The sequence below is a fragment of the Aegilops tauschii genome, chromosome 5, assembly GCF_002575655.3.
Source record: "Aegilops tauschii subsp. strangulata cultivar AL8/78 chromosome 5, Aet v6.0, whole genome shotgun sequence".
NCBI lineage: Eukaryota > Viridiplantae > Streptophyta > Magnoliopsida > Poales > Poaceae > Aegilops > Aegilops tauschii.
In genome coordinates this window covers 221,136,157-221,155,979 of record NC_053039.3, presented here as the reverse complement: position 1 = coordinate 221,155,979, position 19,823 = coordinate 221,136,157, and positions in this window count along the sequence as shown.

Here is a 19,823-nt window from a genome sequence, read left to right as displayed (position 1 = left end):
GAAAGTCAACCAAAGTCCACACTTTGTTCTCATACATGGATCTTATTTCAAAATTCATGGCCTCAAGGCATTTATCGGAAACTGGGCTCATCATAGCTTCTTCATAGTTCGTAGGTTCGTCATGGTCTAGTAACATGACTTCCAGAATAGGATTACCATACCACTCTAGTGTGGAACGTGCTCTGTTCGACCTACGAGGTCCAGTAGTAACTTGATCTGAAGTTTCATGATCATTATCATTAGCCTCCTCTCTAGTTGGTGTAGGGATCACGGGAATGGATTTCTCTGATGAGTTACTTTCCAATTTGAGAGAAGGTACAATTACCTCATCAAGTTCTACTTTCCTCCCACTCACTTCTTTCGAGAGAAACTCCTTCTCTAGAAAGTTTCCATTCTTTGCAACAAAGATCTTGCCTTCGGATCTATGGTAGAAGGTGTACCCAATTGTTTCCTTAGGGTATCCTATGAAGACGCACTTCTCAGATTTGGGTTCGAGCTTATCAGGCTCAAGCATTTTGACATAAGTGTCACAACCCCAAACTTTAAGAAACGATAGCTTACGTTTCTTGCCAAACCACATTCATACGGTGTCGTCTCAACGGATTTAGACGGTGCTCTATTTAACGTGAATGCAGCTGTCTCTAATGCATAACCCCAAAACGATAGTGCTAGATCGGTAAGAGACATCATAGATCGCACCATATCTAATAAAGTACGGTTACGACGTTCGGACACACCATTACGCTTTGGTGTTCCAGGTGGCGTGAGTTGTGAAACTATTCCACATTGCTTTAAATGAAGGCCAAACTCTTAACTCAAATAATTGCCTCCGCGATCAGATCGTAGAAACTTTATTTTTTTTGTTACGATGATTCTCCACTTCACTATGAAATTCTTTGAACTTTTCAAATGTTTCAGACTTGTGTTTCATCTAGTAGAGATACCCATATCTGCTCAAATCATCTATCAAGGTCAGAAAATAGCGATACCCGCCGCGAGCTTCAACACTCATCCGACCGCATACATCGGTATGTATATTTCCAATAAGTCATTAGCTCGCTCCATTGTTCCGGAGAACAGAGTTTTAGTCATCTTGCCCATGATGTTGGGGAACACAGTAATTTCAAAAAAATTCCTACGCACACGCAAGATCATGGTGATGCATAGCAACGAGAGGGGAGAGTGTCATCCACGTACCCTCGTAGACCGTTAAGCGGAAGCGTTATGATAACGCGGTTGATGTAGTCGTACGTCTTCACGATCGACCGATCCTCAATACCGAACATACGGCACCTCTGCATTCAGCACACGTTCAGCTCGGTGACGTCCCGCGAACTCACGATCTAGTAGAGATCGAGGGAGAGTTTCGTCAGCACGACGGCATGGTGACGATGTTGATGAAGCTACCGACGCAGGGCTTCGCCTAAGCACCGCTACGATATGACCGAGGTGGATTATGGTGGAGGGGGGCACCGCACACGGCTGGGAGAGATCAATGATCAACTTGTGTGTTCTAGGGTGCCCCCCTGCCCCCGTATATAAAGGAGCAAGGGAGGAGGCCGGCCGACCCTATAGGGCGCGCCAGGAGGAGGAGTCCTCCTCCTAGTAGGAGTAGGACTCCCCTCTTTCCTACTCCTACTAGGAGGGGGAAAGGAAGGGGGAGAACGAGAAGGAAAGGGGGTGCCCCCCCTTCCTAGTCCAATTCAGACCAGAGGAGGAGGGGGCGCGTGGCCTGCCCTGGCCGGCCCCTCTCTCTCTTCACTAGGGCCCAACAAAGCCCATTAACCCCCGTGGGGTTCCGGTAACCCCTCCGGCACTCCGATGTATAAATGTAGGCTTCCAATATATCAATCTTTATGTCTCGGCCACTTCGAGACTCCTCGTCATGTCCGTGATCATATCCGGGACACCGAACTACCTTCGGTACATCAAAACATATAAACTCCCAATACCGATCATAACAAAACTTTAAGCGTGCGGACCCTACGGGTTCGAGAACTATGTAGACATGACCGAGACACATCTCCGGTCAATAACCAATAGCGGAACCTGGATGCTCATATTGGTTCCTACATATTCTACGAAGATCTTTATCGGTCAAACCGCATAACAACATACGTTGTTCCCTTTGTCATCGGTATGTTACTTGCTCGAGATTCGATCGTCGGTATCTCCATACCTAGCTCAATCTCGTTACCGGCAAGTCTCTTTACTTGTTCCGTAATGCATCACCCCGCAACTAACTCATTAGTCACATTGCTTGCAAGGCTTATAGTGATGTGCATTACCAAGAGGGCCCAGAGATACCTCTCCGATAATCGGAGTGACAAATCCTGTTCTTGATCTATGCCAACTCCACGAACACCATCGGAGAGACATGTAGAGCACCTTTATAATCACCCAGTTACGTTGTGACATTTGGTAGCACACAAAGTGTTCCTCCGGTATTCGGGAGTTGCATAATCTCATAGTCATAGGAACATGTATAAGTCATGAAGAAAACAATAGCAGTAAACTAAACGATCAAGTGCTAGGCTAATGGAATGGGTCAAGTCAATCACATCATTCTCCTAATGATGTGATCTCGTTAATCAAATGACAACTCATGTCTATGGTTAGGAAACTCAATCATCTTTGATCAACGAGCTAGTAGAGTAGAGGCATACTAGTGACACTATGTTTGTCTATGTATTCACACATGTATTATGTTTCCGGTTAATACAATTCTAGCATGAATAATAAACATTTATCATGATATGAGGAAATAAATAATAACTTTATTATTGCCTCTAGGGCACATTTCCTTCAGTCTCCCACTTGCACTAGAGTTAATAATCTAGATTACACAGTAATGATTCTAACACCCATGGAGTCTTGGTGCTGATCATGTTTTGCTCGTGGAAGAGGCTTAGTCAACGGGTCTGCAACATTCAGATCCATATGTATCTTGAAAATCTCTATGTCTCCCACCTGGACTTGATCCCAGATGGAATTGAAGTGTCTCTTGATGTGCTTGGTTCTCTTGTGAAATCTGGATTCCTTTGCCAAGGCAATTGCACTAGTATTGTCACAAAAGATTTTCATTGGTCCCGATGCACTAGGTATGACACCTAGATCGGATATGAACTCCTTCATCCAGACTCCTTCATTTGCTGCTTCCGAAGCAGCTACGTACTCCGCTTCACACGTAGATCCCGCCATGACGCTTTGTTTAGAACTGCACCAACTGACAGCTCCACCGTTCAATGTAAACACGTATCCGGTTTGCGATTTAGAATCGTCCGGATCAGTGTCAAAGCTTGCATTGACGTAACCATTTACGACGAGCTCTTTGTCACCTCCATAAACGAGAAACATATCCTTAGTCCTTTTTGAGGTATTTCAGGATGTTCTTGACCACTGTCCAGTGATCCAGTCCTGGATTACTTTGGTACCTCCCTGCTAAACTAATAGCAAGGTATACATCAGGTCTGGTACATAGCATTGCATACATGATAGAGCCTATGGCTGAAGCATAGGGAACAATTTTCATTTTCTCTCTATCTTCTGCAGTGGTCGGGCATTGAGTCTGACTCAACTTCACACCTTGTAACACAGGCAAGAATCCTTTCTTTGAATGATCCATTTTGAACTTCTTCAAAACTTTATCAAGGTATGTGCTTTGTGAAAGTCCAATTAAGCGTCTTGATCTATCTCTATAAATCTTGATGCCCAATATATAAGCAGCTTCACTGAGGTCTTTCATTGAAAAACTCTTATTCAAGTATCCTTTTATGCTATCCAGAAATTCTATATCATTTCCAATCAGCAATATATCATCCACATATAATATTAGAAATGCTACAAAGCTCCCACTCACTTTCTTGTAAATACAGGCTTCTCCAAAAGTCTGTATAAAACCATATGCTTTGATCACACTATCAAAACGTTTATTCCAACTCCGAGAGGCTTGCACCAGTCCATAAATGGATCACTGGAGCTTGCACACTTTGTTAGCTCCCTTTGGATCGACAAAACCTTCTGGTTGCATCATATACAACTCTTCTTCCAGAAATCCATTCAGGAATGCAGTTTTGACATCCATTTGCCAAATTTCATAATCATAAAATGCAGCAATTGCTAACATGATTCGGACAGACTTAAGCATCGCTACGGGTGAGAAAGTCTCATCGTAGTCAACTCCTTGAACTTGTCGAAAACCTTTCGCAACAAGTCGAGCTTTGTAGACAGTAACATTACCGTCAGCGTCAGTCTTCTTCTTGAAGATCCATTTATTCTCTATGGCTTGCCGATCATCGGGCAAGTCAACCAAAGTCCATACTTTGTTCTCATACATGGATCCCATCTCAGATTTCATGGCCTCAAGCCATTTTGCGGAATCTGGGCTCACCATCGCTTCTTCATAGTTTGTAGGTTCGCCTTTGTCAAGTAACATGACCTCCAGAATAGGATTACTGTACCACTCTGGTGCGGATCTTACTCTGGTTGACCTACGAGGTTTGGTAGTAACTTGATCTGAAGATTCATGATCAACATCATTAACTTCCTCACTAATTGGTGTAGGTGTCACAGAAACCGGTTTCTGTGATGAACTACTTTCCAATAAGGGTGCAGGTACAGTTACCTCATCAAGTTCTACTTTCCTCCCACTCACTTCTTACGAGAGAAACTCCTTCTCTAGAAAGGATCCATTCTTAGCAAGGAATGTCTTGCCTTCAGATCTGTGATAGAAGGTGTACCCAACAGTCTCCTTTGGGTATCCCATGAAGACACATTTCTCCGATTTGGGTTCTAGCTTATCAGGTTGAAGCTTTTTCACATAAGCATCACAACCCCAAACTTTAAGAAACGACAACGTTGGTTTCTTGCCAAACCATAGTTCATAAGGCGTCATTTCAATGGATTTAGATGGTGCCCTATTTAACGTGAATGCAGCCGTCTCTAAAGCATAACCCCAAAATGATAGCGGTAAATCAGTAAGAGACATCATAGGTCGCACCATATCTAGTAAAGTACGATTACGACGTTCGGACACACCATTACATTGTGGTGTTCCGGGCGAAACTATTACGCGTTGTTTCAAATGTAGACCAAACTCGTAACTCAAATATTCTCCTCCACGATCAGATCGTAGAAACTTTATTTTCTTGTTACGATGATTTTCCACTTCACTCTAAAATTCTTTGAACTTTTCAAATGTTTCAGACTTATGTTTCATTAAGTAGATATACCCATATCTGCTCAAATCATCTGTGAAGGTGAGAAAATAACGATACCCGCCGCGAGCCTCAATATTCATCGAACCACATACATCAGTATGTATGATTTCCAACAAATCCATTGCTCACTCCATTGTTCCGGAGAACGGCGTTTTAGTCATCTTGCCCATGAGGCATGGTTCGCAAGTACCAAGTGATTCATAATCAAGTGATTCCAGAAGTCCATCAGTATGAAGTTTCTTCATGCGCTTTACACCAATATGACCCAAACGGCAGTGCCACAAATAAGTTGCACTATCATTATCAACTCTGCATCTTTTGGCTTCAACATTATGAATATGTGTATCACTACTATCGAGATTCATCACAAATAGACCACTCTTCAAGGGTGCATGACCATAAAAGATATTACTCATATAAATAGAACAACCATTATTCTCAGATTTAAATGAATAACCGTCTCGCATCAAACAAGATCCAGATATAATGTTCATGCTTAACGCTGGCACCAAATAACAATTATTCAGGTCTAAAACTAATCCCGAAGGTAGATGTAGAGGTAGCGTGCCGACGGCGATCACAACGACTTTGGAACCATTTCCCACGCGCATCGTCACCTCGTCCTTAGCCAGTCTTCGCTTAATCCGTAGTCCCTGTTTCGAGTTGCAAATATTAGCAACAGAACCAGTATCAACTACCCAGGTGCTACGGCGAGCTCTAGTAAGGTACACATCAATAACATGTATATCACATATACCTTTGTTCACCTTGCCATCCTTCTTATCCGCCAAATACTTGGGGCAGTTCCGCTTCCAGTGACCAGTCTGTTTGCAGTAGAAGCACTCAGTCTCAGGCTTAGGTCCAGACTTAGGTTTCTTCTCTTAGCAGCAACTTGTTTGCCGTTCTTCTTGAAGTTCCCCTTCTTCTTACCTTTACCCTTTTTCTTGAAACTGGTGGTCTTGTTGACCATCAACACTTGATGCTCCTTTTTGTTTTCTACCTCCGCAGCCTTTAGCATTGCGAAGAGCTCGGGAATTGACTTATCCATCCCTTGCATATTATAGTTCATCACGAAGCTTTTGTAGCTTGGTGGCAGTGATTGAAGAATTCTGTCAATGACACTATCATCCAGAAGATTAACTCCCAGTTGAATCAAGTGATTATTATACCCAGACATTTTGAGTATATGTTCACTGACAGAAATATTCTCCTCCATCTTGCAGCGGTAGAACTTATTGGAGACTTCATATCTCTCAATCCGGGCATTTGCTTGAAATATTAACTTCAACTCCTGGAACATCTCATATGCTCCATGACGTTCAAAACGTCGTTGAAGTCCCGGTTCTAAGCCGTAAAGCATGGCACACTTAACTATCGAGTAGTCATCAGCTTTGCTCTGCCAGACGTTCTTAACGTTGTCAGTTGCATCTGCAGCAGGCCTCGCACCCAGCGGTGCTTCCAGGACGTAATTCTTCTGGGCAGCAATGAGGATAGTCCTGAAGTTACGAACCCAGTCCGTGTGATTGCTACCATCATCTTTCAACTTTGCTTTCTCAAGGAACGCATTAAAATTCAATGGAACAACAGCACGGGCCATCTATCTACAATAACATTGACAAGCAAAATACTATCAGGTACTAAGTTCACGATAAATTTAAGTTCAATTAATCATATTACTTAAGAACTCCCACTTAGATAGATATCCCTCTAATCATCTAAGTGATCACGTGATCCATATCAACTAAACCATAACCGATCATCACGTGAGATGGAGTAGTTTTCAATGGTGAACATCACTATGTTGATCATATCTACTATATGATTCACGCTCGACCTTTCGGTCTCAGTGTTCCGAGGCCATATTTGCATATGCTAGGCTCGTCAAGTTTAACCCGAGTATTCTGCATGTGCAAAACTATCTTACACCCGTTGTAGATGAACGTTGAGCTTATCACACCCGATCATCACGTGGTGTCTCGGCACGACGAACTTTGGCAACGGTGCATACTCAAGGAGAACACTTTTACCTTGAAATTTAGTGAGAGATCATCTTATAATGCTATCGTCAAACAAAGCAGAATAAGATGCACAAAGGATAAACATAACATGCAATCAGTATAAGTGATATGATATGGCCATCATCATCTTGTGCCTTTGATCTCCATCTCCAAAGCACCATCATGATCACCATCGTCACCGATGCGACACCTTGATCTCCATCGTAGCATCCTTGTCATCTCGCCAACTATTGCTTCTGCGAATATCGCTACCCCTTAGTGATAAAGGAAAGCAATTACAGGGCGATTGCATTGCATACAATAAAGCGACAACCATATGGCTCCTGCCAGTTGCCGATAACTCCGTTACAAAACATGATCATCTCATACAATAAATATAGCATCATGTCTTGACCATATCACATCACAACATGCCCTGCAAAAACAAGTTAGACGTCCTCTACTTTGTTGTTGCAAGTTTTACGTGGCTGCTACGGGCTGAGCAAGAACCGTTCTTACCTACGCATCAAAACCACAACGATAGTTCGTCAAGTTAGTGATGTTTTAACCTTCTCAAGGACCGGGCGTAGTCACACTCGGTTCAACTAAAGTTGGAGAAACTGACACCCGCCAGCCACCTGTGTGCAAAGCACGTCGGTAGAACCAGTCTCGCGTAAGCGTACGCGTAATGTCGGTCCGGGCCGCTTCATCCAACAATACCGCCGAACCAAAGTATGACATGCTGGTAAGCAGTATGACTTGTATCGCCCACAACTCACTCGTGTTCTACTCGTGCATATAACATCTACGCAATAACCTGGCTCGGATGCCACTGTTGGGGAACGCACTAATTTCAAAAAAATTCCTACGCACACGCAAGATCATGGTGATGCATAGCAACGAGAGGGGAGAGTGTCATCCACGTACCCTCGTAGACCGTTAAGCGGAAGCGTTATGACAACGCGGTTGATGTAGTCGTACGTCTTCATGATCGACCAATCCTCAGTACCGAACGTACGGCACCTCCGCGTTCAGCACACATTCAGCTCGGTGACGTCCCGCGAACTCACGATCCAGTAGAGCTCGAGGGAGAGTTTCGTCAGCACGACGGCGTGGTGACAATGTTGATGAAGCTACCGACGCAAGGCTTTGCCTAAGCACCGCTACGATATGACCGAGGTGGATTATGGTGGAGGGGGGCACCGCACACGGCTGGGAGAGATCAATGATAAACTTGTGTATTCTAGGGTGCTCCCTGCCCCCGTATATAAAGGAGCAAGGGGGAAGGCCGGCCGGCCCTGTAGGGCGCGCCAGGAGGAGGAGTCCTCCTCCTAGTAGGAGTAGGACTCCCCTCTTTCCTACTCCTACTAGGAGGGGGAAAGGAAGGGGGAGAAGGAGAAGGAAAGGGGGGCGCCGCCCCCCTTCCTAGTCCAATTCGGACCAGAGGGGGAGGGGCGCGCGGCCTGCCCTGGCCGGCCTCTCTCTCTCTCTTCACTAGGGCCCAACAAGGCCCATTAACCCCCGGGGGGTTCCGTTAAGCCCTCCGGCACTCCGGTAAAATCCCGATTTCACCCGGAACTCTTCCGATGTCCAAATGTAGGCTTCCAATATATCAATCTTTATGTCTCTACCACTTCGAGACTCCTCGTTATCCGTGATCATATCCGGGACTCCGAACTACCTTCGATACATCAAAACATATAAACTCATAATACCGATCGTCACAGAACTTTAAGCGTGCAGACCCTACGGGTTCGAGAACTCCGTAGACATGACCGAGACACGTCTCCGGTCAATAACCAATAGAGGAACCTGGATGCTCATATTGGTTCCTACATATTCTACGAAGATCTTTATCGGTCAAACTGCATAACAACATACGTTGTTCCCTTTGTCATCGGCATGTTACTTGCTCGAGATTCGATCGTCGGTATCTCAATATCTAGCTCAATCTCGTTACCGGCAAGTCTCTTTACTCGTTCCGTAATGCATCATCCCGCAACTAACTCATTAGTCACATTGCTTTCAAGGATAATAGTGATGTGCATTACCGAGAGGGCCTAGAGATACCTCTCCGATAATCAGAGTGACAAATCCTATTCTTGATCTATGCCAACTCCACGAACACCATCGGAGATACCTGTAGAGCACCTTCATAATCACCCAGTTACGTTGTGACGTTTGGTAGCACACAAAGTGTTCCTCCGGTATTCGGGAGTTGCATAATCTCATAGTCATAGGAACATGTATAAGTCATGAAGAAAGCAATAGCAGTAAACTAAACGATCAAGTGCTAAGCTAACGGAATGGGTCAAGTCAATCACATAATTCTCCTAATGATGTGATCCCATTAATCAAATGACAACTCATGTCTATGGTTAGGAAACTAAACCATCATTGATCAACGAGCTAGTCAAGTAGAGGCATACTAGTGACACTATGTTTGTCTATGTATTCACACATGTATTATGTTTCCGGTTAATACAATTCTAGCATGAATAATAAACATTTATCATGATATGAGGAAATAAATAATAACTTTATTATTGCCTCTAGGGCATATTTCCTTCACATGAGGCATGGTTCGCAAGTATCAAATGATTCATAATCAAGTGATTCCAAAAGTCCATCTGCATGGAGTTTCTTCATGCGCTTTACACCAATATGACCTAAACGGTAGTGCCACAAATATGTTGCACTATCATTATCAACTTTGCATCTTTTGGCATCAATATTATGAATATGTGTATCACCACAATCGAGATTCAACAAAAATAGACCACTCTTCAAGGGTGCATGAGCATAAAAGATATTACTCATATAAATAGAACAACCATTATTCTCTAATTTAAATGAATAACCGTCTCACACTAAACAAGATCCAGATATAATGTTCATGTTTAACGCTGGCACCAAACAACAATTATTCAGGTCTAAAACTAATCTCGAAGGTAGATGTAGAGGTAGCGTGTCGATGGCGATCACATTGACCTTGGAACCATTCCCGACGCGCATCGTCACCTCGTCCTTAGTCAATCTTCGTTTATTCCGTAGCCCCTATTTCGAGTTACAAATATGAGCAACCAAACTAGTATCAAATACCCAGGCGCTACTAGGAGCATTAGTAAGGTACACATCAATAACATGTATATCAAATATATCTTTGTTCACTTTGCCATCATTCTTATTCGCCAAATACCTGGGGCAGTTTCGCTTCCAGTCACCAGTCCCTTTGCAGTAGAAGCCCTCAGTTTCAGGCTTGGGTCTAGCTTTGGGCTTCTTCCCGGGAGTGCCAACTTGCTTGCCATTCTTCTTGAAGTTCCCCTTCTTTCCCTTGCCCTTTTTCTTGAAACTAGTGGTCTTGTGAACCATTAACACTTGATGCTCCTTCTTGATTTCTACCTTTGCAGCTTTGAGCATTGCAAAGAGCTCGAGGATTGTCCTATCCATCCCTTGCATATTATAGTTCATCACGAAGCCTTTGTAGCTTGGTAGCAGTGATTGAAGAAGTATGTCAATAACACTATCATCTGGAAGATTAACTCCCAGCTGAGTCAAGTGATTATGATACCCAGATATTTTGAGTATGTGTTCACTGACAGAACTATTCTCCTCCATCTTGCAGCTATAGAACTTGTTGGAGACTTCATTTCTCTCAACCCGGGCATTTGCTTGAAATATTAACTTCAATTCCTGGAACATTTCATATGGTCCATGACGTTTAAAACGTCTTTGAAGTCCCGATTCTAAGTCGTATAGCATGGCACACTGAACTATCGAGTAGTCATCATATCGAGCTTGCCAGACGTTAATACCATCAACATTTACTCCTGCAGTAGGCCTTTCACCTAGCGGTGCATCAAGGACATAATTCTTCTGTGCAACAATGAGGATAATCCTCAAGTTACGAACCCAGTCCGTGTAGTTGCTACCATCATCTTTCAACTTAGCTTTCTCTAGGAACGCATTAAAATTCAAGGGAACGGTGGCACGGGATATAGATCTACAACATAGATATGCAAAAACTATCAGGACTAAGTTCATGATAAATTAAGTTCAATTAATCAGATTACTTAAGAACACCCACTTAGATAGATATCCCTCAAGTCATCTAAATAATACGTGATCCAAATCAACTAAACCATGTCCGATCATTACGTGAGATGGAGTAGTCATCAATGATGAACATCTCTATGTTGATCCTATCTACTATATGATTCACGTTCGACCTTTCGGTCTCCAGTGTTCCGAGGCCATGTCTGTACATGTCGGGCTCGTCAAGTTTAACCCGAGTATTCCGCATGTGCAAAAATGTCTAGAACCCGTTGTATGTGAACGTAGAGTCTATCACACCCAATCATAACATGGTGTCTCAACACGGCGAACTTTCGCAACGGTGCATACTTAGGGAGAACACTTATACCTTGAAATTTTAGTTAACAGATCATCTTATAATGCTACCGCCGTACTAAGCAAAATAAGATGCATAAAAGATAAACATCACATGCAATCAAAATATGTGACATGATATGGCCATCATCATCTTGTGCTTTTGATCTCCATCTTGAAAGCATCGTCATGATCTCCATTGGAACCGGCTTGACACCTTGATTTCCATCGTAGCGTCGTGGTCGTCTCGCCAACTATTGCTTCTACAACTATCACTAACGCATAGTGATAAAGTAAAGCAATTACATGGCGTTTGCATTTCATACAATAAAGAGACAACCATAAGGCTCCTGCCGGTTGTTGATAACTTTTACAAAACATGATCATCTCATACAACAACGTATATCACATCATGTCTTGACCATATCAGATCACAACATGCCCTGCAAAAACAAGTTAGACGTCCTCTACTTTGTTGTTGCAAGTTTTACGTGGCTGCTACAGGCTTCTAGCAACAACCGTTCTTACCTACGCATCAAAACCACAACGGTGATTTATCAAGTTTGTTGTTTTAACCTTCAACAAGGATCGGCCGTAGTCAAATTCAATTCAACTAAAGTAGGAGAAACAGACACCCGTCAGCCACCTTTATGCAAAACTAGTTGCATGTCTGTCGATGGAACCGGTCTCATGAACGTGGTCATGTAAGGTTGGTTCGGGCCCCTTCATCCAACAATACCGCCGAATCAAAATAATACATTGGTGATAAGCAGTATGACGATCACTACCCACAACTCTTTGTGTTCTACTCGTGCATATCATCTACACATAGACCTGGCTTTGATACCACTGTTGGGAAACGTAGCATGCAATTTCAAAAAAATTCCTACGCTCACACAAGACCTATCTAGGAGATGCATAGCAACGAGAGGGGGAGAGTGTTGGGGAACGTAGTAATTTCAAAAAAATTCCTACGCACACGCAAGATCATGGTGATGCATAACAACGAGAGGGGAGAGTGTTGTCCACGTACCCTCGTAGACCGATAGCGGAAGCGTTAACACAACGCGGTTGATGTAGTCGTACGTCTTCACGATCCGACCGATCAAGTACCGAACGTACGGCACCTCCGAGTTCTACACACGTTCAGCTCGATGACGTCCCTCGAACTCCGATCCAGCCGAGTGTTGAGGGAGAGTTTCGTCAGCACGACGGCGTGGTGACGATGATGATGTTCCACCGACGCAGGGCTTCGCCTAAGCTCCGCAACGGTATTATCGAGGTGTAATATGGTGGAGGGGGGCACCGCACACGGCTAAGAGATCTCAAGGATCAATTGTTGTGTCCATGGGGTGTCCCCTACCCCCGTATATAAAGGAGCAAGGGAGGAGGAGGCCGGCCCTAGGAGGGGGCGCACCAAGTGTGGAGTCCTACTAGGACTCCCTAGTCCTAGTAGGATTCCACCTCCCATATGGAATAGGAAAAGAGGAAGGGAAAAAGAGAAGGAAGAAAGGGGGCGCCCCCCTTCCCTAGTCCAATTCGGACCAGACCAAGGGGAGGGGTGCGGCCACCCTTGAGGCCCTTTTCCTTCTTTCCCGTATGGCCCAATAAGGCCCAATACATATTCCCGTAACTCTCCGGTACTCCAAAAAAATACTCGAATCACTCGGAACCTTTCCGAAGTCCGAATATAGTCGTCCAATATATCGATCTTTACGTATCGGCCATTTCGAGACTCCTCGTCATGTCCCCGATCTCATCCGGGACTCCGAACTCCTTCGGTACATCAACATACATAAACTCATAATAAAACTGTCATCGTAACTTTAAGCGTGCGGACCCTACGGGTTCGAGAACTATGTAGACATGACCGAGACACGTCTCCGGTCAATAACCGATAGCGGGACCTGGATGCCCATATTGGCTCCCACATATTCTACGAAGATCTTTATCGGTCAAACCGCATAACAACATACGTTGTTCCCTTTGTCATTGGTATGTTACTTGCCCGAGATTTGATCGTCGGTATCTTAATACCTAGTTCAATCTCGTTACCGGCAAGTCTCTTTACTCGTTCCGTAATACATCATCTCGCAACAAACTCATTTGTTGCAATGCTTGCAAGGCTTAAGTGATGTGCATTACTGAGAGGGCCCAGAGATACCTCTCCGACAATCGGAGTGACAAATCCCAATCTCGAAATACGCCAACCCAACAAGTACCTTTGGAGACACCTGTAGAGTACCTTTATAATCACCCATTTACGTTGTGACGTTTGGTAGCACACAAAGTGTTCCTGCGGTAAACGGGAGTTGCATAATCTCATAGTCATAGGAACATGTATAAGTCATGAAGAAAGCAATAGCAACATACTAAACGATCGAGTGCTAAGCTAACGGAATGGGTCAAGTCAATCACGTCATTCTCCTAATGAGGTGATCTCGTTAATCAAATGACAACTTATGTCTATGGCTAGGAAACATAACCATCTTTGATCAACGAGCTAGTCAAGTAGAGGCATACTAGTGACACTCTGTTTGTCTATCTATTCACACATGTATCAAGTTTCCGGTTAATACAATTCTAGCATGAATAATAAACATTTATCATGATATAAGGAAATAAATAATAACTTTATTATTGCCTCTAGGGCATATTTCCTTCAGTCTCCCACTTGCACTAGAGTCAATAATCTAGTTCACATCGCCATGTGATTTAACATCAATAATTCACATCACCATGTGATTAACACCCATAGTTCACATCTCTATGTGACCAACACTCAAAGGGTTTACTAGGGTCAATAATCTAGTTCACATCGCTATGTGATTAACACCCAAAGAATACTAAGGTGTGATCATGTTTTGATTGTGAGATAATTTTAGTCAACGGGTCTGTCACATTCAGATCCGTAAGTATTTTGCAAATTTCTATGTCTACAATGCTCTGCACGGAGCTACTCTAGCTAATTGCTCCCACTTTCAATATGTATCTAGACCGAGACTTAGAGTCATCTAGATTAGTGTCAAAACTTGCATCGACGTAACCCTTTACGACGAACCTTTTGTCACTTTCATAATCGAGAAACATATCCTTATTCCACTAAGGATAATTTTGACCGCTGTCCAGTGATCTAGTCCTAGATCACTATTGTACTCCCTTGCCAAAATCAGTGTAGGGTATACAATAGATCTGGTACACAGCATGGCATACTTTATAGAACCTATGGTCAAGGCATAGGGAATGACTTTCATTCTCTTTCTATCTTCTGCCGTGGTCGGGCTTTGAGTCTTACTCAATTTCACACCATGTAACACAGGCAAGAAACTCTTTTCTTTGACTGTTCTAATTTGAACTACTTCAAAATCTTGTTAAGGTATGTACTCATTAAAAAAACTTATCAAGCGTCTTGATCTATCTCTATAGATCTTGATGCTCAATATGTAAGCAGCTTCACCGAGGTCTTACTTTGAAAAACTCCTTTCAAACACTCCTTTATGCTTTGCAGAATAATTCTACATTATTTCCGATCAACAATATGTCATTCACATATACTTATCAGAAATGTTGTAGTGCTCCCACTAACTTTCTTGTAAATACAAGCTTCACCGCAAGTCTGTATAAAACTCTATCCTTTGATCAACTTATCAAAGCGTATATTCCAACTCCGAGATGCTTGCACCAGTCCATAGATGGATCGCTGGAGCTTGCATATTTTGTTAGCACTTTTAGGATTGACAAAACCTCCTGGTTGCATCATATACAACTCTTCTTTAATAAATCCATTAAGTAATGTAGTTTGTTTATCCATTTGCCAGATTTCATAAAATGTGGCAATTGCTAATATGATTCAGATAGACTTAAGCATAGATACGAGTGAGAAACTCTCATCGTAGTCAACACCTTCAACTTGTCGAAAAACCTTTTTGCGACAATTCTAGCTTTGTAGATAGTAACACTACTATCAGCGTCCGTCTTCCTCTTGATGATCCATTTATTCTCAATTGCTTGCCGATCATCGGGCAAGTCAACCAAAGTCCACACTTTGTTCTCATACATGGATCTCATCTCAGATTTCATGGCCTCAAGCCATTTTGCGGAATCTGGGCTCACCATCGCTTCTTCATAGTTCGTAGGTTCGTCATGGTCTAGTAACATAACCTCCAGAACAGGATTACCGTACCACTCTGGTGCGGATCTTACTCTGGTTTACCTACGAGGTTTGGTAGTAACTTGATCTGAAGTTACATGATCATCATCATTAACTTCCTCACTAATTGGTGTAGAAGTCACAGGAACAGATTTCTGAGATGAACTACTTTCCAATAAGGGAGCAGGTACAGTTACCTCATCAAGTTCTACTTCCCTCCCACTCACTTCTTTCAAGAGAAACTCCTTCTCTAGAAAGGATCCATTCTTAGCAACGAATGTCTTGCCTTCGGATCTGTGATAGAAGGTGTACCCAACAGTCTCCTTTGGGTATCCTATGAAGATACATTTCTCCGATTTGGGTTCGAGCTTATTAGGTTGAAGCTTTTTCACATAAGCATCGCAACCCCAAACTTTAAGAAACGACAACTTTGGTTTCTTGCCAAACCACAGTTCATAAGATGTCGTCTCAACGGATTTAGATGGTACCCTATTTAACGTGAATGCAGCTATCTCTAATGCATAACCCCAAAACGATAGTGGTAAATTGGTAAGAGACATCATAGATTGCACTATATCCAATAAAGTACGGTTACAATGTTCGGACACACCATTACACTGTGGTGTTCCAGGTGGCGTGAGTAGTGAAACTATTTCATATTGTTTTTACTGAAGTCCAAACTCGTAACTCAAATACTCTTCTCCATGATCAGATCGTAGAAACTTTATTTTCTTCTTACGATGATTTTCCGCTTCACTCTGAAATTATATGAACTTTTCAAATGTTTCAGACTTCTGTTTCATTAAGTAGATACACCCATATCCGCTCAAATCATTTGTGAAGGTCAGAAAATAATGATACCTACTACAAGCCTCAATATTCATCGGACCACATACATCTGTATGTATGATTTCCAACAAATCTGTTGCTCTCTCCATAGTTCCGGAGAACGGCGTTTTAGTCATCTTGCCCATGAGGCACGGTTCGCAAGCATCAAGTGATTCCAAAATCCCATCAGTATGGAGTTTCTTCATGCGCTTTACACCAATATGACCTAAATGGCAGTGCCACAAATAAGTTGCACTATCATTATTAACTTTGCATCTTTTGGCTTCATTATTATGAATATGTGTATCACTACGATCGAGATCCAACAAACCATTTTCGTTGGTGTGTATGACCATAGAAGGTTTTTATTCATGTAAACAGAACAACGATTGTTCTCTAACTTAAATGAATAACCGTATTGCAATAAACATGATCAAATCATATTCATGCTCAACGCAAACACCAAATAACACTTATTTAGTTTCAACACTAATCCCGAAAGTATAGGGAGTGTGCGATGATGATCATATCAATCTTGGGACTACTTCCAACACACATCGTCACCTCGCCTTTTACTAGTCTCTGTTTATTCTGCAACTCCCGTTTTCGAGTTACTACTCTTTAGCAACTGAACCAGTATCAAATACTGAGGGGTTGCTATAAACACTAGTAAGTACACATCAATAACATGTATATCCAATATACCTTTGTTCACTTTTCCATCCTTCTTATCCACCCAATACTTGGGGCAGTTTCGCCTCCAGTGACCAGTCCCTTTGCAGTAGAAGCACTTAGTCTCAGGCTTAGGTACAGACTTGGGCTTCTTCACTTGAGTAGCAACTTGCTTGCCGTTCTTTTTGAAGTTCCCCTTCTTCCCTTTGCCCTTTTCTTGAAACTAGTGGTCTCGTCAACCATCAACACTTGATGTTTTTCTTGATTTCTACCTTCGTCGATTTCAGCATCACGAAGAGCTTGGGAATTACTTTCGTCATCCCTTGCATACTATAGTTCATCACGAAGTTCTACTAACTTGGTGATGGTGACTAGAGAATTCTGTCAATCACTATTTTATCTGGAAGATAAACTCCCACTTGATTCAAGTGATTGTAGTACCCAGACAATCTGAGCACATGCTCACTAGTTGAGCGATTCTCCTCCATCTTTTAGCTATAGAAATTGTTGGAGACTTCATATCTCTCAACTCGGGTATTTGCTTGAAATATTAACTTCAACTCCTGGAACATCTCATATGGTCCATGACGTTCAAAATGTCTTTGAAGTCCCAATTCTAAGCCGTTAAGCATGGTGCACTAAACTATCAAGTAGTCATCATATTGAGCTAGCCAAACGTTCATAACGTCTGCATCTGCTCCTGCAATAGGTCTGTCACCTAGCGGTGCATCAAGGACATAATTTTTCTGTGCAGCAATGAGGATAATCCTCAGATCACGGATCCAATCCGCATCTTTTCTACTAACATCTTTCAACATAATTTTTTTCTAGGAACATATCAAAAATAAACACAGAGAAGCAACAACGCGAGCTATTGATCTATAACATAAATTGCAAAATACTATCAAGACTAAGTTCATGATAAATTTAAGTTCAGTTAATCATATTACTTAAGAACTCCCACTTAGATAGACATCCCTCTAATCCTCTAAGTGATCACGTGATCCATCTCAACTAAACCATGTCCGATCATCACGTGAGATGGAGTAGTTTCAATGGTGAACATCACTATGTTGATCATATCTACTATATGATTCACACTCGACCTTTCGGTTTCCGTGTTCCGAGGCCATATCTGTTATATGCTAGGCTCGTCAAGTTTAACCTGAGTATTCCGCGTGTGCAACTGTTTTGCACCCGTTGTATTTGAACGTAGAGCCTATCACACCCGATCATCACGTGGTGTCTCAGCACGAAGAACTTTCGCAACGGTGCATACTCAGGGAGAACACTTATACTTTGATAATTTAGTGAAGGATCATCTTATAATGCTACCGTCAAACAAAGCAAGATAAGATGCATAAAGGATTAACATCACATGCAATCAATATAAGTGATATGATATGGCCATCATCATCTTGTGCTTGTGATCTCCATCTCCGAAGCACCGTGCTCGTGATCTCCATCTCCGAAGCACCGTCATGATCACCATCGTCACCGGCACGACACCTTGATCTCCATCGTAGTATCATTGTCGTCTCGCCAACTTATTGCTTTTACGACTATCGCTACCGCTTAGTGATAAAGTAAAACTATTACATGGCGATTGCATCTCATCCAATAAAGCGACAACCATATGGCTCCTGCCAGTTGCCGATAACTCGGTTACAAAACATGATCATCTCATACAACAAATTATATCACATCATGTCTTGACCATATCACATCACAACATGCCCTGCAAAAACAAGTTAGACGTCCTCTACTTTGTTGTTGCAAGTTTTACGTGGCTGCTACGGGCTTAGCAAGAACCGTTCTTACCTATGCATCAAAACCACAACGATAGTTTGTCAAGTTGGTGCTGTTTTAACCTTCGCAAGGACCGGGCGTAGCCACACTCGGTTCAACTAAAGTGAGAGAGACAGACACCCGCCAGTCACCTTTAAGCAACGAGTGCTCCGAACGGTGAAACCAGTCTCGCGTAAGCGTACGCGTAATGTCGGTCCGGGCCGCTTCATCTCACAATACCGCTGAACCAAAGTGTGACATGCTGGTAAGCAGTATGACTTATATCGCCCACAACTCACTTGTGTTCTACTCGTGCATACCATCAACGCATAAAACCAGGCTCGGATGCCACTGTTGGGGAACGTAGTAATTTCCAAAAAATTCCTACGCACACGCAAGATCATGGTGATGCATAGCAACGAGAGGGGAGAGTGTTGTCCACGTACCCTCATAGACTGATAGCGGAAGCGTTAACACAACGCGGTTGATGTAGTCGTACGTCTTCACGATCCGACCGATCAAGTACCGAACGTACGGCACCTCCGAGTTCTACACACGTTCAGCTCGATGACGTCCCTCGAACTCCGATCCAGCCGAGTGCTGAGGGAGAGTTTCGTCAGCACGACGGCGTGGTGACGATGATGATGTTCCACCGACGCAGGGCTTCGCCTAAGCTCCGCAACGGTATTATCGAGGTGTAATATGGTGGAGGGGGGCACCGCACACGGCTAAGAGATCTCAAGGATCAATTGTTGTGTCCATGGGGTGCCCCCTGCCCCG